Source organism: Pseudophryne corroboree, chromosome 4 (assembly GCF_028390025.1).
Source record: "Pseudophryne corroboree isolate aPseCor3 chromosome 4, aPseCor3.hap2, whole genome shotgun sequence".
Taxonomy (NCBI): Eukaryota; Metazoa; Chordata; class Amphibia; order Anura; family Myobatrachidae; genus Pseudophryne; species Pseudophryne corroboree.
In genome coordinates this window covers 917483736-917507666 of record NC_086447.1, presented here as the reverse complement: position 1 = coordinate 917507666, position 23931 = coordinate 917483736, and the positions used below count along the sequence as shown (strand labels likewise).

At 43.6% G+C, this 23931-nt stretch overlaps 2 long non-coding RNA genes across 3 annotated transcripts; one reads left to right on the top strand and one right to left on the bottom strand.

Moving 5' to 3' along the window:
- Positions 1–13442: 13442 nt before the first annotated feature.
- On the bottom strand, positions 13443–14893 carry LOC134911899 (uncharacterized). 2 transcript variants are annotated; one of them, XR_010176948.1, is made up of 4 exons: positions 14794–14893; positions 14424–14498; positions 13780–13838; positions 13443–13682 (listed from the first exon to the last, which is right to left on the bottom strand). It is a non-coding gene; the product is annotated as an uncharacterized LOC134911899 (long non-coding RNA). The 2 variants fall into 2 exon arrangements; XR_010176949.1 differs by lacking the exons at positions 13443–13682; positions 13780–13838 and adding an exon at positions 14231–14290 and having other exon boundaries at positions 14794–14891.
- A 3834-nt stretch (positions 14894–18727) lies between these two features.
- Positions 18728–20166, top strand: LOC134911898 (uncharacterized). The gene is made up of 3 exons (XR_010176947.1): positions 18728–18827; positions 19771–19829; positions 19927–20166. It is a non-coding gene; the product is annotated as an uncharacterized LOC134911898 (long non-coding RNA).
- The last annotated feature ends 3765 nt before the right edge of the window (positions 20167–23931 follow it).

Sequence of the window (23931 nt, the reverse complement as noted above, 5' to 3'; positions counted from 1 at the left end):
GAGGAGCCGATTCACACCCTTGAAAAGTCTTAAAGTATCCATGGCTCCTGCGGAACCGTCTATACCCCATGGTACTGAAGTAGACCCCAGCATCTTCTAGGACGTATGAGAAATGATATAGTAGCATAGTAACATAGTATCTGAGGTTGAAAAAAGACAATTGTTCATCGAGTTCAACCTATTTGTGGTGTCCTATGCATGATGATTTGACTAAAATTTCTGACTGATGCTGCTGTCAGCCATTGCATTTTATCCCTATTTATAGTAACTATAATGCATGACTATGCACCATACCCCTGGATATCCTTATCCAATAGGAATTTATCTAACCCATTCTTAAAGGTGTTGACAGATTCCGCCAATACAACTCCCTCGGGCAGGGAATTCCAAACACGTATTGTCCTTACCGTGAAAAAGCCTTTACGCCGTATTGTGCGGAATCTCCTCTCCTCTAACCTGAGCGAGTTTCCACGAGTCCTCTGTGTTGATCTAACCAAAAACAGGTCCAGCGCAAGCTCTGTGTATTGTCCCCTTATATATTTGTAGATGTTGAGCATATCCCCTCTTAGTCTCCGCTTTTCCAATGTAAACATGCCTAGTCTTTCAAGCCTTTCCTTGTATTCCATCGTCTCCATACCCTTAATTAGTTTGGTCGCCCTCCTCTGTACCTTTTCAAGCTCCAGGACATCCTTTTTGTAGTACGGTGCCCAGAATTGTACACAGTATTCAAGGTGTGGCCTCACTAGTGATTTATATAATGGGAGTATAATACTCTCGTCCCTAGCATCAATACCCCGTTTTATGCATGCTAATATCTTATTAGCCTTCTTTGCTGCAGTCCTACTTTGGGTACTACTGCTTAGTTTGCTATCTATGAGGACACCTAAGTCCTTTTCCAGTACAGAATCCCCTAATTTTACCCCATTTAGTAGGTAGGTGTAATTTTTGTTCTTGTTACCACAGTGCATTACCTTACACTTGTCTGTGTTGAAGCTCATTCTCCATTTGGCTGCCCATGCTTCTAATTTAACTAAGTCGTTCTGAAGAGACTCGGCATCCTCCTCTGTATTTATAGCCTTACACAATTTGGTATCATCTGCAAAAATTGACACCATGCTCTGGAGACCTTCTGTTAGGTCGTTAATGAAAATATTGAACAAAAGCGGTCCTATATATTACTTCTATATGTTGAAAAAAAATAGCAACTTGATCTACAAGCTAAAAATATCCCATGCTAACTATAGATGTTCAATAACAGAGTAACTAATTCAAAGCATAAAAAATAAGTTTTTGATACAAATGCAGAACCTGCGCGCTGGCTGGCCAGTGTTATTTACCCCGTCCACTTCCTGTCAAACAATGGGGTCTATTCATGGAGCAGAGAAAAGCCCCGTTTTGCGGTAAAGATTATCTTTTCTCTGCTTAGTTCCATTTACAGAGCGGGTTTTCGTGGAGAATTACCTGACTTCTCCAGCGGAAGCCCCGCACAATGGCCGCCTCACAATACTATAGTGTGGTGAGTGTGATTCATTAAAGAACGGAGAGCAGAGCTTTCTGATGCTCCTGCGTGCTCAGATTCGCCAGCTCAGGATGGCGTAGTCTGAGCACCGCGGCGAAACGGGCAGGGAAGTTAATTACCTCCCTGTCTTCTGCCCGGCATCTGTTCTGACTCCGCCCTTGCTGTAAATGGTTCATGCCTGTTGGCGTGTGTTATGTTGAATGCCATGTTGTGCGGCATGGTTGAAGTGTGAGCTGGTATGAATCTCACCATTAGTATAAAAGTAAATCCTTTCCTCGAAACGTCCGTCTCCCTGGGCACAGTTCCTATAACTGAGGTCTGGAGGAGGGGCATAGAGGGAGAAGCCGATTCACACCCTTGAAAAGTCTTAAAGTGCCCATGGCTCCTGCGGAACCGTCTATATCCCCATGGTACTGAAGTGGACCCCAGCATCCCCTACGGACTAGGAGAAAAGGATTTACCAGTAGGTATTAAAATCCTATTTTAGGTAGTTTTGCAAGTATGGATGTTAGCGGTGCTGTCTGCAATTTGGGTTTCTTGTTTGCAATATACATTTACTATGACATGTCTTTTATTCACATACTGTAGATAAAGGGGTGATCCCCATACAATACATTGCTTATGCATTAGACCTGTGAAGGCATCCCTAGACACACAAGAACATTATGAGTTTGGGGTATGGAATGTCTCTATCACGAGCATCGGCTCGCTTACATCTTGCAGGCTTTACCTATATTTATGGTATGTGCTATTTTTTTCATACCGTTACAGCATTAACCAAATCATTAAGGAAGGTGCTGTGCTGACGCACAGGGCTTGTAGCCCGATACTGTCCACATTAGTGACATGGAAACACAGGTTCTATTCACTGGCGTGCGCAGCACATTTTATTAGGGGGTGCACCATCAGAGGGGTGTGTCTAGCACCGCCTTATGGGCGTGATTAGCACCATCTATTGATGGTCAACGCATATAAAATATCCACCTTTGTACCAATCCTAATAAAGCAGATACATTGTCAGATGTTGTGGTGTGACCAAACAAACACTCCTGATGGCACTCACTGCAATTACACTGGTCCTCCTCAGCCTGGTCTGGCTCCCCCTCTCTTTCCCCTGCAAGCTGCAGCAGCTTACTTACAAGTCAGTCACTCACTGACACTGACAGTCACAGACTAGTTACTGCTGCTGCTGGAAAAACAAGTGACATGTCAATGCTGCTGCCAACCGCCTGCCAGTATTGAATTTGTCTTCCTAAGAGGGACGATGGCTGCATGCTGCTCCTCATCAGTGGCTGGCGTTGGCATAGCATAGAAGGAGAGAGGTGAGCGTGTGATGGGTGGGCGTGCAAGCAGCATGACGTAATCACATCACATCACACTGTTTTTGTACATGGTGGTGGAGCTGGGAATTTGAAAGCCGGTGGCAGTGGCACCCTTGATTAACCCAGGCGTCCGGTCAGTAATGCAGTCCTGCAGGGTGCAGCGCAGAGGGGACAGTAATCAGCCTGCTCAGCAATCGCTGCATCAGGCATGTGAGATCGGGGTGCCAGACATTAGGGGGTGCCTGTGCGCATCAGGCACCCCCCATGCGCAAACCTATGGTTCTATTCCCCATACAGCTTTCTGTCACCAGATACTCAGAGTAATTCTAATGTGTAAATACAGAAAGATTAACATTCAATTCTTACGCTAACGCCCCAGGTGGCAGCACACTATAGAGGGGGGATAACAGCAAGGAGTACATTTGCAGATCTCCCGTATCTCGCTCAAGGGTACCCGCAAGGGGGGATAATGAGAGTTGGCAGCACAATAAGGTGCGTTAACACGCAAAGCGGCGTTATTTCAAATATAGCAAGCGAAGGTCATAATAGTAATGCCAGCGAGGGGCAAGTTATAAGTAAGCTTCCTGAGGCACAGACTGAGGGTACTGGGAGCGCGCAGGCGAGCCACCGGGTTACTTCAGAGGACAATGGATCCTGACAAGAGCTGAAAATACAGCGGCATTTGGCAGGGTCACAGCATGATGGCTGGATGGTATAAGGCGCCAGACGCAGGTATGCTCCCTTGCCGGGATGTGGGTGGTTAGTTACCCGAATGGAGGCGTGGGTGCCGATCCCACTTCTGACATGTTGCCCCCCATTTAACAACAAGTTTCCTTGCCGGAAACTCGTTTTTGGAGTTAAATGGGATTAATCGCTACTTAACAAGGCTAATTAGCAGCGCTATTGGCCTTTCATATTCCCCATCCTGCGGCCATATAAACGGTATTTAAGAATGAGCCCTATTTCTGAAATAGCGCTCGTTTACCTGAAATGGCCTCGTCTGTTCCGGGCAGACGTTAGGACACCGCTGCAGTGGAGTCCGTCCTGCGCTCCAGCTCCCCCCTCCTGCAGCAATCCCGGCATGCAGCACGTTATAGAGACAGGAAGCCTGAGGAGTCCCAAATGGCCGCTGTGGCCAGAAATCACCATATTCCGGCACATGCGTAGACTCTCCCTACACAGATTATTCGTCAGCGCTGATGTAAGGTAAACATCAGCACTGACGCGGCAAGTGCCGCATTCGCTCACCGTGGCAGAGGCTCTTCTTAAATAGAACAGCGCGATGCCACTATGCCACGGCGGGGGAAAACGGTATTTTGAACTTCATCTTTTTCTTCATGATAAATGAGGACCGTTGTGTGTTACGTACGGTTGCGGGGAAGCATACTCTAACATGGTCTGAATGCGATGAGATACTTCAGGTTCGTCCAGTGTCGGCTCAGGCCAGTAAGGGTCCAACGGGGGAAAGTAAGGATAGAGGCCCTCGCGTAGATCCGTGGCCAGCTGCAAGAGGGGACGTGGCCGGCCACTGCAGAGTGAGCATGGTCCGGGCCCAAGTCAAGAATATATTTAAAAGGCATTGCTAGTGCATTAGTATAGCGTAACGGCTCTCTTGCAGCAATACTTGGTAGAAAATGCACTATAGTCTTGTACAATATAATGTAATGCGTATAATTCAAGGAATCAGTCTGGAACACGATCCCTAGAAGAGTAGGTGGCCCCTGCAGGCAGTGGGGGCCCACTGAGGGTTTCCCCTGTACCTCTGCGGACCAGTTCACCCTTGGCAATTCTGGGTACAGGGCGGTTGGCGGCCATGCATGGCGCGATACAACGGTTCTAGGAGAAACTGTGGTTTTAGGGGTTAGCGGTACCGTAATCTTGGCGCATGATAGCGGGCTGGGGGGTGAAAGTGCAGGCAAGAGCACAAGACAGAAAGGTAAGTTGCACGCTTATTTCAGCACCTATCCTCTCTGTAGGGGGCAGCTGTTCACGACGCCACGGATAAGGGACAACATCTGGTGTAATAGCAGTCGGGCAGCGGAATAATCAGAGCAGTCAGAAGGCGAAGAATGGCAGCCTTGCTAGCAAAAGCCAGGGAGGGCATCGGCAATGTCATTGTTTCCCTGTTCAATTTGACGGTTAGTTTTCCTAGTCTATGGCTCTGTGCCACATGCGGCGCAGGGGATGAGACCTTCGACTGATCCTTCCAGGAATGGGAAGCCTGCGCAGGACCCAGGGCAGCAGCGCACTCCAGGGGAAATCTGGGCACAGAGGATTGAGAAATCCAATAGCTGTTCCCAGGCCAGAGGCGGGCACAAGGTTGCTGACAGGTAATGCTCAAGGGTGGGCCTACGTATGGCCATTACTGGGGCATATGGGAGCTGCAGAAAGTGGCAGGATCTGCATTTTGGTTGGGCAGCACTGGCAGGTGGTGGGTAAGGGCTAGAGAGGCCCCACCAGAGGTGGAGCCTGGAGCAGGGTGGCCTGTGGCAAAAGCACAGTGCCTCAGAAGGAATGACATTGGTGAGATGATGTTGTTAGCCCCCATCAAAGCCTGCCCGGGAGGTCACAGCTTGAATAACGGGGCAGTGCTGCGCATAATATGGTCATAATCATAGCAAGGCTAGCTTGGTGAGGAACCAAAGGGGGTCTGGAGCAAAGGTAAATGCTGCCATCAGTGAGTCGGTCACAGCCAGCGGAGGAAGCACCAGCAGCACAGCAGTTTGTTGGGTTAGTGCAGTGGTCGGTGCATGAGCAAGGGAGCACATCGGTCCAGCAAAGGCCTGGTGGGGGCTTCAGTCCCAGGTCTCTGGGTCCTCGTGTGGCGGGGAGGGAGCGGTGCACAAGGCATAAGTAGGGGATTGTCTGAATGCCTCGCATATTCACCAATAGGTGGCCGCACGCCTGGTTCCAGCAATATGGGCCATACGGGTTGCGCGCCAGGTGAGGGTGTTGTACAGATGGTAGCTGGTCCCAAATGGTAGGGGTCGTGGTCACGTACCTACAAGGTTGGGACGGGCACACCCCAGGTGGTTTCAGCGTTGAGAGACCTTTTGTGTGCACCACTCCCCTTTCCTTGCTCTGCGATTATTTTGTTGTGATTGTGTTATGGAAATAAAGCTGTGACCAAATTTTATTGCCCAATTTACGTGGTCTCTTCTCAGTTTTTGGTTGGCAACAAGGCGGGTCGCCGGTAAGTCGGCCTCTCCATCCTTCTGCCCTGCACGCCAAGGTGGTGGGGCGGCAGCGGCTGGCTTGCCGCAGTAACAGACAGTCACAGGACGGGCAATCACCATTTCTTATTATTTATTTATTCATGAGAGCTGGAAAATGAGGCTGAAGTTAGCTCCTCATTTGGCTCCAGCTTCATTCAGAACATTATATTAAAACAATTAAGTAAGGTTAGAATGATCACTACGTTAACCTTGTATAACATAAAATTGTGTCCCTTACACCAATTTAAATTGCAAATTGCCTGGACCAACAAGCATTTGGGCATGAAATTGGCTTGTGAATCGGGCACAGGCACCAGATTTTGTCATTTTGAATAAGATGTAGTTGTGAAAGGGATAAACAGCGTTGGTCCAAAAAATGGACAGGGGGTTAAATTCACAGACCGTCAGTTTTGGTTGTTGGGACGATTTTCGGTTGGTTGTGTAAACCGACCAAAGCCACACATTTACTAACGTCAAAACCGTCGGAAAACCTATTAACGAAATTATGTTAGACTGAGATGCCCCCGTCCGTGTCTGCAGACGCTGCAACCATGCATTGTGCGTCCTTATCCGTCACCAGCGGCCGCAACACCGAAACTTTCACCTGCCCAGAGCTAAGTGCAGATCATCCATATGAGTAGGCCTCCATTGTGATTCAGCGTCTCTGTACACACCCTGTTACTCCAATATCACACCCATACTATGTTACATTTGTGTCTGATTAGTTACCCTCCTGAAACCGCCCAGGAACAACCAACACATTTCTGATACACTTCTTTGTGCATGCTTGTGAATCCATACTCCAACTCTGTATGAATGTGTCGCATTCACGGTGCAACTCAAACCAGGCGAATAACATTGCACAAGAACAAAATAAAACACAATGGCCCCCACAGGAAAATAAACACACATTGGGGGGAAGTCAATTGTTTGAGCATGGCGAGGGAGAAATTCAATTGGCCCATTAGCAAAGGTGTAACTAGGGTCTTTGGCGCCCAGGGCAAAATACTGAATCCCCCCCTCCCCCCTTTCAAATAAAAACAGTATCCAAGCACGCGCTTCGCCTCCAGAAAATGGACATGGTCATCTATGAGAGGGGCGTGGTTTAACTTTTTTGGTGAGTAACTGTGAGAAAGAGGCATGGGGGGAGAGGGAGGAAAGAGAGGAGGAGGCATGGGAAGAGAGAGAGGCGGGGGAGGAGAGAGAGAGAGAGATGGAGGAGAAAAAGAGAGGCAGAGACCAGGGGCAGAGAGAGAGAGAAAAAAAGAGAGTCATTGGGAGAGAGTAAGGGAGAGACAGAGGGAGAGGTATGAGAAAAGTGATGGAGAGACATGGGGAGAAGAGAGAGACATGGGAAGAGGCATGAGGAGAGAGTGTGTATACATAGGCCCAGAGAATCAGTACACCCTGATAAAGAACAGAAAAAGTATCATGTCTGATAGTGTTCATGGAGCAGAGAAAAGCCCCGTTTTGCGGTAAAGAGATTCCTTTCTCTGCTTAGTGCCATTCACAGAGCGGGTTTTCATGGAGAATTACCCGACTTGTCCAGCGGAAGCCCCGCACTATGGCCGCCTCACAATACTATAGTGTGGTGAGTGTGATTAATTAAAGAACGGAGAGCAGAGCTTTCTGACTCTCCTGCGTGCTCAGATTCGCCACCTCAGGATGGCGTAGTCTGAGCACCGTGACGAAACGGGCAGGGAAGTTAATTACTTCCCTCTCTTCTGCCCGGCATCTGTTCTGACTCCGCCCTTCTCATGTTCCAGAATTGCTGGAACACTGTAGCGCTGGATATCGGATTGCATCACTGGAGAGGTAAGTATATATGAACTGATGCGATATATAGAGTAATATAACAATTCTGTTTTCGCTTTCTTTATTGATAGACCCCAGAATACTTCACCAGGCTGAGAATTATTGTATCTAATGTTTCACAATACTTAGCAACAATGTATATAACAGTTGCTGATTGTGCATTGTTACTTTGTTGCTGTTCGCACTAGGAGCCATATTGTCTAGGAACAGCCCTGGCAGAGAGGTAAGAAGGCCTTACTCACAGGCTTACACTCTAACTCTATAGCAAAAATGGTAATTACTGCGCTCTGTTTGTAATGAAAATAGGATTTTAATACCTACTGGTAAATCCTTTTCTCTTAGTCCGTAGAGGATGCTGGGGACACTTCATAGACCATGGGGTATAGACAGGATCCGCAGGACACTTGGGCACTTTAAGACTTTTAATGGCTGTGAACTGGCTCCTCCCTCTATGCCCCTCCTCCAGACCTCAGTTATAGGAACTGTGCCCAGGGAGACGGACATTTCAAGGAAAAGGATTTATTGTTAAACTAAGGGTGAGATACATACCAGCTCACACCACACCACGCCGCACAACATGGCATTTGTAACCAAACCCAGTCAACAGCATGAACAAAAAACCAGCAACAGGCTGATCATAACTAGACACAACCTTTGTGTAACTCCAGCAATAACTATAAACAAATACTGCAGATAGGTGGTCAATACGAGTTGTTCGCTCGTTGACGATTTTCGCTATGCTGCGATTTGTTGCTAATTGCACATGCGCAAGGCACACAGGGCGCATGCGCTTAGTTATTTAACTAAAAACTTAGCAGTTTTGCTGTAGATACTGTGGCACTTTTCAGTCGCTCTGCTGATCGGTAAATGATTGACAGGAAAGAGGCGTTTCTGGGTGGTAACTGAGTGTTATCCGGGAGTGTGCTAAAAAATGCAGGGGTGTCAGGGAAAAACGCGGGAGTGGTTGGAGAAACGGGTGAGTGGCTGGCCGGACGCTGGGCGTGTTTGTGACGTCAAACCAGGAACTAAACAGACTGAGCTGATCGCAATCTGTGAGTAAGTCTGGAGCTACTCAGAAACTGCAAAGAATTATTTATTAGCAGTTCTGCTAATCTTTCGTTCGCTATTCTGCTAAGCTAAGATACACTCCCAGAGGGTGGCGGCCTAGCGTGTGCAATGCTGCTAAAAGCAGCCAGCGAGTGAACAACTCAGAATGAGGGCCAGAGAGTCCGTACTGGGACAGACACCCAGCTTCCTCTATGGACTAAGAAAAGGATTTACCGGTAGGTATTAAAATCCTATTTTCTCATACGTCCTAGAGGATGCTGGGGTCGCTTCATAGACCATGGGGTTTATACCAAAGCTTCAGATCGGGCGAGAGAGTGCGGATGACTCTGCAGCACCGATTGACCAACAAGAGGTCCTCATCAGCCAGGGTATCAAACTTGTAGAACTTTGCAAAAGTGTTTGAACTTGACCAAGTAGCCACTCGTCAAAGTTGCAATGCAGCCGCCCAAGATGAGCCCACCTTCCTGGTAGAATGGCCCTTCACCGATTTCGGTAACGGCAATCCAGCCGAAGAATGAGCCTGCTGAATCGTATTACAGATCCAACGTGCAATAGTCTGCTTAGAAGCAGGAGTCCCAATCTTATTGGGAGCATATAGGACAAACAGAGACTCAGTTTTCCTAATTTGAGCCGTTCTGGCTACATAGATTTTCAAAGCCCTGACCACATCTAGGGACTTTGATTCCACTAAGGCGCCAGTAGCCACTGGCACCACAATAGGTTGGTTCATGTGAAACGCTGAAACCACTTTTGGCAGAAACTGCTGCCGAGTTCTCAACGCCGCTCTATCTTCATGGAAGATCAAATAGGGGCTCTTGTAAGACAAGGCCGCTAACTCAGACACACGCCTTGCGGATGCCAAGGCCAACAGCATGACCACTTTCCAAGTGAGGAATTTTAACTCAACCTTCCGTAAAGGTTCAAACCAAGGAGATTGCAGGAACTGTAACACCACGTTAAGATCCCACGGTGCCACCGGGTGCACAAAAGGAGGCTGGATATGCAGAACTCCTTTAACGAAAGTCTGAACCTCAGGAAGGGAGGCCATTTCCTTTTGAAAGAAAATTGATAAGGCCGAAATTTGTACCTTAATGGAGCCTAGTTTTAGGCCCGCGTCCACACCAGCTTGCAGAAAATGGAGAAAAACGTCCCAGCTGAAATTCCTCCATAGGGGCCTTCTTGGATTCACACCAAGATACATACTTTCTCCAAATACGGTGGTAATGCTTCGCCATTACTTCTTTCCTAGCCTGAAGCAGAGTGGGGATGACTTCACTGGGAATACCCTTCCGGGCTAGAATATGGTGTTCAACCGCCATGCCGTCAAACGCAGCCGCGGTAAGTCCTGGAACACGCACGGACCTTGCTGCAACAGGTCCTCTCGTGGAGGAAGAGGCCACGAATCTGCTATGAGTAATTCCTGAAGATCTGGATACCAGGCCCTCCTTGGCCAGTCAGGAACAATGAGTATCGCCGGAACTCATGTTCTTCTTACAATCCTTACCACCTTTGGGATGAGTGGAAGTGGAGGGAACACATAGACCGACGGAAACACCCACGGTCTCACCAGGGTGTCCACCGCTATTGCTTGAGGGTCCCTTGACCTGGAACAATACATCCGAAGTTTCTTGTTGAGGCGAGACGCCATCATGTCTACATGAGGAATTCCCCAATGACTTGTCACTTCTGCAAAGACCTCTTGATGAAGACCCCACTCTCCTGGATGGAGCTCGTGTCTGCTGAGGAAGTCTGTTTCCCAGTTGTCCACGCCTGGAATGAAGACTGCTGACAGAGCGCTTGTATGATTTTCCGCCCAGCGGAGAACTCTTTTGGCCTCCGCCATTGCCGCTCTGCTTTTTGTTCCGCCCTGGCGGTTTATGTACGCCACTGCTGTTATGTTGTCCGACTGAATCAGGATGGGCAGACCGCAAACAAGATGTTCCGCTTGCCACAGGCCGTTGTAAATGGCCTTAATTCCAGAATGTTTATGTGCAGACAAGCTTTCTGACTTGACCACTTTCCCTGGAAATTTTCCCCCCTGTGTGACTGCTCCCCATCCTCAGAGACTTGCATCCGTGGTCACCAGGACCCAATCCTGGATCCCGAACCTGCATCCCTCTAGAAGGTGAGAACTGTGCAGCCACCACAGGAGAGAGATTCTGGTTCTGGAAGATAGGATTATTTTCCGGTGCATGTGTAGGTGAGACCCGGACCACTTGTCCAACAGGTCCCACTGAAACACCCTGGCATTAAACCTGCCAAATGGACTGGCCTCGTAGGCCGCCACCATCTTTCCCAGCAACCGAGTGCACTGTTTTCTAGTAATTTCTCCCTCGATCTCGCCTTTATCAGGAGATCGTCCAAGTACGGGATAATTGTGACTCCCTGCTTGCGCAAGAGAACCATCATCTCTGCCATCACTTTGGTGAAAATCCTTGCAGCCGTGGATAGACCAAACGGCGTCTGAAATTGGTAATGACAATCCTGAACTGCAATCCTCAGGTAAGCCTGATGCGGAGGATATATGGGGACGTGTAAGTAGGCATCCTTTATGTCAACCGACACCATAAAATTCCAGTCCTCCAGACTGGATATCACTGCTTGGAGAGATTCCATCTTGAATTTTCTCAGATAGAAATTGAGGAATTTTAGGTTCAGAATTGGTCTGACCGAGCCGTCCGGCTTAGGGTCCACGAACAGGCTTGAATAAAAGCCTTCTCCCTGTTGTGACGGGGGCACCTTGATAATGACTTGATTTTGACACAGCTTTTGTATTGCATCGCATACTACCTCCCTGTCTGGGAGAGAAGCTGGTATGGCAGATTTGAAAAATCGGTGAGGGGGAATGTCTTGAAACTCCAGTTTGCACCCTTGGGACACTTTTTCTAATACCCAAGGATCCAGGGCCGAATAAGCCCAGACTTTACTGAACAGTTGGAGACGTGACCCCACCGGTGCGGACTCCCGCAGAGGAGTCCCAGCGTCATGCGGTGGATTTGGCCGCAGCCGGAGAGGACTTCAGCTCTTGGGAACCTGCCACAGCCGGTGACCTCTTTCCCCTTCCCCTACCTCTAGTAGCAAGCAAGGAGGCCCCTCGCCCTTTTCTATATTTATTGGGCCAAAAGGATTGCATATGATAGTGTGATGTTTTCTTCCACTGTGCAGGGACATAAGGTAGAAATGATGACTTACCCGCAGTAGCCGTAGATACCAGGTCAGCGAGGCTGTCACCAAACAAGACACCACCTTTATACGGCAGAGCTTCCATAGCCTTGATTCAGCATCAGCATTCCATTGACGAACCCACAATGCCCCCTTAGCCAAGACTGCCATGGCATTGGCCTTTGATCCCAATAGGCCAATATTCCTCGCAGCTTCCTTTAGATAGGATGAAGCGTCCCTGATATAACTTAATGACAAGAGAATGCTATCCCTGTCCAGGGTATCAATCTCAGAGGATAAGTTATCCACACACTTTTCAATAGCGCTATTCACCCATGCCGAAGCAATGGTAGGTCTGAGTAGCGTACCCATAGCGACATAGATGGATTTCAATGTGCTTTCCTGTCTACGATCCGAAGGATCCTTCAGGGCTGCCGTGTCACGACACGGAAGTGCCACCTTCTTGGATAGTCGCGATAAAGCCTTGTCCACCGAGGAGGTTGACTCCCACATTTTCCTGTCCCCCGAAGGAAACTGATATGTCAGCAGAATTCTCTTGGGAATCAATAACTTCTTGTCAGGATTTTCCCAAGCCTTTTCAAAAAGAGGATTCAGTTCATGAGAGGGAGGAAACGTTACCTCAGGTTTCTTACCTTTATACATGCAGACCCTCGTATCAGGGACATCAGGGTCCTCCGTGATATGCAACACGTCTTTTATTGCCACAATCATGTACTGAATATTCTTAGCCAGCTTAGGATTCAATCTGGCATCATTATAGTCGACACTGGAGTCAGTGTCCGTGTCGGTATCTGTATCCGCTATCTGGGTAAATGAACGCTTCTGTGACCCCGAAGGGGTCTGTGACAATGCATCCTCCATGGCTTTCCTCCATGCTTGGTGTTGAGACTCAGATTTATCAAACCTCTTATTCAACAAAGCCACATTTGCATTCAAAACACTCAACATATTTACCCACTCAGCAGACGGGGTCACTCCCACAGACTGTACTGTCTCCACTCCTGCTTCCTCCTGGGTAGAGCACTCAGCGTCAGTCATGCCGACACACGCGCCCCGACACCACCAAACACACTGGGCTATAGGGGACAGACCCACAATTAAGCCTGTCAGAGAGACACAAAGGGAGTTTGCCAGCTCACGACCCAGCGCCTAACCCGGTTCTGCAGCGTGCAATACACAGCCTCAGACCTGTCAGCGCTTTTCTATTAATATATATATATATATATATATATATATATATATATATATCAATACAAAATGTCAAAAGGGAGCTAGAAATGTTGTGTACATACAATATCCTTCCAGATTATGACCGCAAAGTGATAAAAACAATAGATTTTATTCACATATTCACCAAGTACATCATACTTTTAGTGAACGGAGATTATTACATGAAAATCCAATGGTAAATATAATAAAAATACAGTTTACAATGTTATTGCAGACATGATAACAGACAATGTATCCCATCAAATGGTGTATTATACAGGATGTCTGATGTTTTCACAAGAAACACTACCCGACGCGTTTCGTCCCAAGGACTTCATCAGGGCTTCATGTCTATTTGATAGATATGAATCGAATAAGAAAATTATTAAAAATTATTTTTCCAATATACCATGTTGATCATAATCTGAAAATAGTGTTTGATACATACCAATCAAAGTAGGGGCCAAAAACCGATTTTTACGGTATAATTAGTCCCACAATCAATTTCTGAAAGAACCATATCATAATGAAAATTAATTAATTAATTGCATAATAAGGGTAATTAAATAATCCACTACTATAAAGGAGGGGGGGTGGTACATGAAATTTAAATGGATCTATATAGATGGATTAATATAGATGGATTAAATAGATCTCGTTAATATTCATGGAAACAATCATATATGGACATAATCAACTTAATAGTGATGTATAATTGCAAAAATACAGATGCTAGAATTTACAGAGTTGAAAAAAGACCATATATAATGGTCATATATTGTTACCAGTATATACAATAATAACATTAATGGAGAATTTCCATACAATTGTGCCTCATATAACTACAGAATACTTGCAAATAGTCCAAACTGGTATTTAAATATTAATAAGTACATACCAAAAAGGATTTAAAATCAAATGATCACGCTGAATGTATCAATATTCACCACGGGTCCAGCCTATAATATATATATATATATATATATATATATATATATATATATATCAATTTTATCCGTCAATTAATCCCCTATACAGATGGGGGATAATTCGCTCCAAAAAAGGGCCAGAAAAATAATTGATTGTACATACCCTCATAGGAGTGCAAACTGTAGGATTATGCTGTTGTGGTCTCTATTAGCTATAACCACCTTTACAATGTTCAGCCTATAAAACAATTGATGATAATCATGTGCTATTTTCCAAATGAATCCCAGGCTCACATGTTACAATGGAGCTGCATTTGCATCAATTTATATGACAGAGAATGATTCATTATTAGATTACATTGAATAACAAAATGGGACCTTAAACATATAAAGATTCTCATAATCTATCCCAATTACAACATGATGACAAACATAGTTAATATGAACCAACATTTATGTGTCAACTCAGCCCTCCAGTGTATAGATTCTCACTAAAGAATACTGTTACAGAGAACAGAAACATTGTAACTTACTTTGAATAGTAGCAGCCTCTCCTGAACAGCAGTGTAACATCATGCTGGGCAGGGGGGTTTAAGTACTCTCAGCCTGATATATTCACTTCCTGTATGTGTGAAGCTTGTTAGTGCCTAATTGCCTCTTTCTGCTTTGTTTTTCATTGATTCATTAGAATCTGTGACTAGGTCTCTTTATTAACAAGTGCCCAGGAATCTTAATTTTTATTAAATGTTGTTTTTTAGCCGCAGTGGACGCATTAGTTGTCTATGCGTTCCACTGCGGTCTCCGGCGTGCGTTCCATTGCCCTCGCTTCCGCTTTGTCTAGCGGAAGTGATAAGGTAATGAGAACGGTTGGGTGCATCTGTAGTGACAAACCTAAACCGTGTATATATTTAACATTACCTCATTTACACTATGTAAACTCTACCTATTAGGTGCATATGGTTTATTAATTATATTATTCCAAATCAGAGTGGACGCATTCATTATCCATGCGTTTCACTGTGATCCCGGCCTGCGTTCCATTGCCTCCGCTTCCGGAAAAACGCCATGAAGATATGGTGGCACATAAAATTTATTGTGGCTACGGTGATCAATGTTTTAATTGAACCCTTTATATTTCTATGAAGATTTCTTGTCAGTGTTAGTGCTGATGTGCATTTTATTTGCGCTACATACAGAAAGAATGCGCATTAATAAAGTGACCGTGAATAGTTGATACTGATTTAATGATTATCCTTGCAAACCCTGTGATTAAACTTATAACCTACCTAATGATACGGTGAAAATGAATTCAGGAATTTGAACATTAAGGAGAATAAATACAACGCAAATCTGAATCCCCAGGAAAAGAAGGCTTTGAAAACCCTGAGAGAAGACAAGGATTTAGTAATTAAGGGAGCAGATAAAGGTGGAGCTGTGGTGCTCCAATCAAAAAAAGCGTACACAGATGAAGCTATCAAAATACTTTATGATAACACTACATATGTGGAACTTTCGGAGAACCCTACGGCCGGGTACTAAGATAAATTGGCTACACTCCTTTCTGGAGCATTGAAAAATGAAGTTATATGTAAGGAAGAATTTGACTTCCTTTACATTAAGCATCCAACCATGCCAACCTTTTATCATATCCCCAAAGTGCATAAGAACAAAAACACTCCCCCTGGAAGGCCCATAGTTGCGGGAATTAACTCGTTATCATCAAACTTGTCCCATTATTTGGACATAAAATTGCAACCCTATGTATTACAGTTAAAATCCCATCTAAGGGACTCTACTGATGTCCTTCAAAAACTGAGTACAGTGACATGGTCAGAGGACCTAAGATGGTTAACCATCGATGTACAATCTTTGTACTCTACAATTCCACATAAAACAGGCTTGCAAACAATAGAGAAAATTCTTTTAAAAGATCTAGAAATGACCAAATTGGGCAGGGAATTTATGCTTGACAGTATCAAATACATTCTTGAACATAACTTCTTTGAATACAACCAGAAGCAGTACCTACAGGTACAAGGTACAGCCATGGGGACAAAATTTGCCCCGGCTTATGCAAATCTCTATATGGGGGATTGGGAAGAGTCATTTATCTATCAATCTGAGTTCAAAAAGAACGTACTATTCTACCAGAGATTTATAGATGACCTCCTATTCATTTGGCAGGGTAACTCCTCCAGTATTGATGAATTTTTAGTTTTCATACAGGAGAATGAGTTTAACCTCAAATTCACTCATCAAACAAATACCACCACTATTGAATTTTTGGATCTAGTGTTAGTGGGTATCCCTGGCAAAATAATACAAACAAAGACACACTTCAAAGAGGTTGATGCCAACAGCTATATCCCTCAGACCAGCTGCCATCTAACAAGATGGAAAGAAGGAGTACCTTATGCACAATTTTTACGCATCAGAAGGAATTGTACCAACTTAGAGGACTATTGGGAACAAGCATCTATCCTAACAGAAAGATTCTTAGAACGAGGTTATAGTAAAGAACTGATTGATACAGCTAAGATCAAAGCTGGGAATAGAGAAAGGGAAACAATGTTAGTTCCCAAGATAAAGTCTGAAGGTGGTAAATACCAACACTCTAGACCTTTCATTACCCAGTACAACTGTGAGAATTACAGTATAAGAAAGATATTGGAGAAACATTGGGGGATTTTAAAAAATGACCCTATCCTGGGTCCTGAACTACCGACTAAACCTGAATTGATATTTCGTAGAGCCAATAACTTGAAAAACATCATAGCACCCAGTAAAGTGGTTACAGGAAAGACGACTGTCCCCAACCCGGGTAATTTTATTGCCTCCAAAGGCTGCTTTCCCTGTTCTAAATGCATCTGTTGCGACTATATGGAAAGAAAACCCTTTAGCTGTGTGATGCATACAGGTCGCACATACAAGCTCAATCAATTGGCAAACTGCAATACTGAGTATGTGATTTATAGGATCACCTGCAGTTGCAAATTATCTTATATAGGAAAAACAAAAAGACAGGTAAAAATCAGAGTGCAAGAGCATATTAGAAATATAAAAAATAAAGTATGTACACATAGTTTACCTAGGCACTATAGGGACAAACATGGGTCAAAAATTGACAAGAACAACTTTTCGTTTACTATTTTAGAGCACATTCAGGTAGACCAAAAGGGGGGAAGTAGAGATCTTACATTATCTAAAAAAGAAACATTCTGGATCTATACTTTAGACACTCTAACCCCTAATGGACATAATGAAGGATGCGATATTGTCTCTTTTTTGTAAAAAGTGCTGTAATGCTATGTTTTTATGTGAATGAACGGACATTTATTGTTGTAACCAGCTCAACCAGTCAGAATATGTTATTGATTGGTATATCATGTTACAATCGAGCAGTAGGTTAATTTAGTCAAGTGGATTGGATTTCTTGTAATCAGCACTGAATTAAACAGCACTGGGAAGAATTAACATAGATTTCAGTATCACAATAGATATAATCAATTGGGTAGGATTTATATTTAAACTCATTAACTTTAGTCTCTTATAATGGTTAATAATTAAATGATATTAAAATGATCATAATTAAATTGGATAAACCAGATTAATGTGAGTTTTTCAAGGTTATCTAATATTATTAATATATTATTAATATATCATATTAAGGGAAACACCAGTAGGATTATTAATGGGCACATTTAGGAGTAATTAGTAGGTAAATTAAGTAAGCCTTATGTCAATTAACAGTCAATTGACCTTAACACTAAATCATGTGGTCTCAAATTTAGACATAATAATGCCAATTAATTAGGTAGGTTATAAGTTTAATCACAGGGTTTGCAAGGATAATCATTAAATCAGTATCAACTATTCACGGTCACTTTATTAATGCGCATTCTTTCTGTATGTAGCGCAAATAAAATGCACATCAGCACTAACACTGACAAGAAATCTTCATAGAAATATAAAGGGTTCAATTAAAACATTGATCACCGTAGCCACAATAAATTTTATGTGCCACCATATCTTCATGGCGTTTTTCCGGAAGCGGAGGCAATGGAACGCAGGCCGGGATCACAGTGAAACGCATGGATAATGAATGCGTCCACTCTGATTTGGAATAATATAATTAATAAACCATATGCACCTAATAGGTAGAGTTTACATAGTGTAAATGAGGTAATGTTAAATATATACACGGTTTAGGTTTGTCACTACAGATGCACCCAACCGTTCTCATTACCTTATCACTTCCGCTAGACAAAGCGGAAGCGAGGGCAATGGAACGCACGCCGGAGACCGCAGTGGAACGCATAGACAACTAATGCGTCCACTGCGGCTAAAAAACAACATTTAATAAAAATTAAGATTCCTGGGCACTTGTTAATAAAGAGACCTAGTCACAGATTCTAATGAATCAATGAAAAACAAAGCAGAAAGAGGCAATTAGGCACTAACATGCTTCACACATACAGGAAGTGAATATATCAGGCTGAGAGTACTTAAACCCCCCTGCCCAGCATGATGTTACACTGCTGTTCAGGAGAGGCTGCTACTATTCAAAGTAAGTTACAATGTTTCTGTTCTCTGTAACAGTATTCTTTAGTGAGAATCTATACACTGGAGGGCTGAGTTGACACATAAATGTTGGTTCATATTAACTATGTTTGTCATCATGTTGTAATTGGGATAGATTATGAGAATCTTTATATGTTTAAGGTCCCATTTTGTTATTCAATGTAATCTAATAATGAATCATTCTCTGTCATATAAATTGATGCAAATGCAGCTCCATTGTAACATGTGAGCCTGGGATTCATTTGGAAAATAGCACATGATTATCATCAATTGTTTTATAGGCTGGACATTGTAAAGGTGGTTATAGCTAATAGAGACCACAACAGCATAATCCTACAGTTTGCACTCCTATGAGGGTATGTACAATCAATTATTTTTCTGGCCCTTTTTTGGAGCGAATTATCCCCCATCTGTATAGGGGATTAATTGACGGATAAAATTGATATATATATATATATATATATATATATATTATAGGCTGGACCCGTGGTGAATATTGATACATTCAGCGTGATCATTTGATTTTAAATCCTTTTTGGTATGTACTTATTAATATTTAAATACCAGTTTGGACTATTTGCAAGTATTCTGTAGTTATATGAGGCACAATTGTATGGAAATTCTCCATTAATGTTATTATTGTATATACTGGTAACAATATATGACCATTATATATGGTCTTTTTTCAACTCTGTAAATTCTAGCATCTGTATTTTTGCAATTATACATCACTATTAAGTTGATTATGTCCATATATGATTGTTTCCATGAATATTAACGAGATCTATTTAATCCATCTATATTAATCCATCTATATAGATCCATTTAAATTTCATGTACCACCCCCCCTCCTTTATAGTAGTGGATTATTTAATTACCCTTATTATGCAATTAATTAATTAATTTTCATTATGATATGGTTCTTTCAGAAATTGATTGTGGGACTAATTATACCGTAAAAATCGGTTTTTGGCCCCTACTTTGATTGGTATGTATCAAACACTATTTTCAGATTATGATCAACATGGTATATTGGAAAAATAATTTTTAATAATTTTCTTATTCGATTCATATCTATCAAATAGACATGAAGCCCTGATGAAGTCCTTGGGACGAAACGCGTCGGGTAGTGTTTCTTGTGAAAACATCAGACATCCTGTATAATACACCATTTGATGGGATACATTGTCTGTTATCATGTCTGCAATAACATTGTAAACTGTATTTTTATTATATTTACCATTGGATTTTCATGTAATAATCTCCGTTCACTAAAAGTATGATGTACTTGGTGAATATGTGAATAAAATCTATTGTTTTTATCACTTTGCGGTCATAATCTGGAAGGATATTGTATGTACACAACATTTCTAGCTCCCTTTTGACATTTTGTATTGGTATCCTCTTTATGTACTCTATCTAACAGGGAGTACGTCATTTAGGTTTGGAGCTTTCACAAAGCGCATTATTAGGTCTACACCCTTTTCCATATATATATATATATATATAATTAGCACCAAATCAACTGTGCCCCCTACCCTCCCCCCCCCCGTTTTGTTCCTGTTACTTGTACAGTGGTGAGGAAGGCTCAGCTTCTCTGCAGCTCTGTGGAGAGAAAATGGTGCTGGTTAGAGCTGTGAGGGCTAAGCCACGCCCCCTCAATGGTGCGCTTCAGTCCCGCTTCTTATTTCATATTTATACTGGCGGGGGTTCTTAATTTGTGCCCAGGCACTTATTAAACGTTTGCCAGTGGTCAGAGTCGAGGTTTTCTGCTGTCCAGGGCGCCCTCCCTGCGCCCTGCACCCTTCAGTGCCGCTGTATGTGTGGGAGCATGGCGCGCAGCGCGACAGCCGCGCGGTACCTCAGACACTGAAATCTACTGCCGTCTAACTGAAGTCTTCTGATCTTCTTCTACTCACCCAGCTTCTTCTGGCTCTGCAAGGGGGGTGATGGCGTGGCTCCGGGAACGAGCACCTAGGCAGAGCTAGCGATCAGACCCTCTGGAGCTAATGGTGTCCAGTAGCCTAAGAAGCAGAGCCTTTGAACTCACAGAAGTAGGTCTGCTTCTCTCCCATCAGTCCCACGAAGCAGGGAGCCTGTTGCCAGCAGTGCTCCCTGAAAATAATAAACCTAACAAAAGTATTTTTCAGAGAAACTCTGTAGAGCTCCCCTGTGTGCGTCCAGTCTCTCTGGGCACAAAATCTAACGGAGGTCTGGAGGAGGGGCATAGAGGGAGGAGCCAGTTCACACCCATTAAAAGTCTTATAGTGTGCCCATGTCTCCTGCGGATCTCGTCTATATATGTGTTGTTTTTTCATTCTAATTATGTGCTGTTTTCATATGTGATATCGCTATTACTATGGGGTTTTTTGTGTGTTTTATGCTGGAATTATATATTTTTAAATAAAAATTGCTGTTGAGAAATATTACAAGTCTCCTGCTTATTAATAGAGAGCAACCCTAAATGGGTGTGGTTCATAGGGTCGATAGTGTTTAGGTCGACCATGCTAGTTCGACAGGTCAAAAGGTCGACATGAGTTTTTCACTTTTTTTTTTTTTTACTTTTTCATACTGAATGATCCACGTGGACTACGATTGGGAATAGTAACCTGCGCCGAACGCAGCGGTAGTGGAGCGAGGCACCTTGCCCGAAGCATGGCGAGGGGACACGGTGCACTAATTGGGGTTCCCGGTCACTGTACGGAGAAAACGACACAAACCCCATTAAAAACTCAAGTCGACCTTTTGACCTGTCGACCTAGCATGGTCGACCTAAACACTCGACCCTATGAACCACACCTATTTAGGGTTGCTCTCCATTAATAAGCAGGGGACTTATAATATTTCTCAACAGCAATTTTTATTCAAAAATACATTTTTATTTTCAGCAGAAAACACAAAAACCCCATAGTAATAGCGATATCACATATGAAAACAGCACATAATCAGAATGAAAAAACAACACATATATAAAGTCAATGTTACTTTTTTAAACCACTTATTCATATGCTCCAACGTATCTGTATTAAATTTGCAACTAAGTCATTAGTTTGCTAGAGGTCAGCAAAGCAGTAACCACATACGCTGCCAGTTCTCAGAGCTTGCAAATGTTTTCATTACAGATATGGAGCAGCTTTGATAATAAGCAGATATACAGTAGATGTGTGGTTAGTAATCAACTAACATCCCAGTATATAATATTCACATGCAAGGCTCCATTGTGACTCTCTAATCAAAGAGTGACTTGTATTAAAGCTGTTCCAGCCCCTATATTTACCCCAGCTGTAGTGCAAGCGTTGCCACGCTATACGTATTTTGCAGCCACATATTTGTAAATCTTTGGAACCGTGCAAAAGGAACAATTACATATTTTTTTAATACTAGTATGACGCAGCACCCCAGCTGTATGGAGACTGTGAGTCCAATGGAGATATTCAATTAGCCGCGGATTGCTGGAGCAATCCAATTAGCAGGAGTTATCCCGTGTGTGAATGCTCAGTGTTGGACAGAACCTCGTAATTCAGTGTACAAATGGTAAAATTGTGGGTTTGCGTGTGAAAAAACTCATCGATTCTGCAGTTTACATGGAATCAGTGGGTTTCCCTGCCTGAAACACGATTTTAAGGCACAGGAAAAAGGCTATTTAATTATATAGCCTTTCCCAATCCCCGCTCCACATGGACTTTAGCCAGCATTTAGCCCACGGCTAACTGTTTACCCCCAGCTGGCAAACTACAAGCAGTCATGTTGCATTAGTTTATTTTAACAACTAAACACATAGTATTATAAAAATCTGATGGCAAATGTGACAGATTTCATTGGAAATAATCACAACTTTGTTCTGTACAAATAGCATAAACGAAATATGCAGCATCGCGAATCTCCCAGCCGGAATACATTTAGAAATAAAAAAAAGCAGATAATAGACAAATATGAAAGAACTCATTATGAAATAATACGGAACATATTTGTAGTTATAGAATGTGAGAGCATCACGATGGTTTAAGACTCCCAGTTTCCTGCAAGTATCCCTCTAAACTCTGGATGTGTAGCAGCAATATACTGGAAAACGCTGCGGAGCTGGGACGCATCCATATTTTTGATGTTGCTGAAGAAGATCTCTTTAGCGTCACTTTGTTTGGCCAGTTCCGGTTCCAGGCTGGAGCTGACGGCACACTGTGACACAGAAGGAACCGATTCATCTACAGTCTTTGGACTATAACCGAGGTGCTCTGGATCAGCCTGGCCTGTGGGTGCTGGATCCTGGTGACTGCTGGCGGGAGATTCCTGAACCCCCGTTGCGTTTGCTTGCTCTGGCTGGAATATCTTCAGCGCTTTATTACAGTTCTGAAGGATGATTTTAACAAACGAGGCGTCCTCCTCATTCCGTATCTCAAAGTCTCTCATGTACGCAAAGAATTCATCATTGTGTGTAAATGGCGATTGATCCAGAAGTTTCCATTTCTCTCGCTCTGCTTCATATTGATCGCTGCTTTTGCAGTAATCATTTTCATTATGGACATATTTGGCCATTTTGGCCGGTGTTGGACCCTTGTCGGCAATTGCTAATGTTTTCATTTCTTTACTCCCACACAGAGAGTAATTCTCTATGGCAGCGCAACGTATTGCTATTTTCTTATCAATCAGTCTTATAATCTTACGCGTGGAAGCTAATACTTCGGGATGGTGTCTGCGCAAATACCTCTCCACATGCCTCAAATCCCACAAATGGTAGAGCATCTCTATTCTCCGCATTATCACAGCACAGAGGTGACATATGTACAGGTAGCTGCCCATCTGCACTTCCACAACGTGCTCCAGGCCCAGTATGGGGTCATCCTTCATATAGGTGTCCAGGAACTGCTGGAAGCTCTTTATCTGAGGAACTATTTCAGTGCACAGATGTGCCATCCGCGCTCTGTGCTTTTTCCCCATAATATGGTAACTAAAGGAGGCGGCTGTAGGTACAGTCATCTTGCAATGCGTACACACATACATCTTCTCCCGTTTATCGGTCTCCATGACTGCACTGAAGCCGCTGCTGCTGCTGCTGCTGCTGCTCCTCTATTATACCGTAACCTGGCCGCACT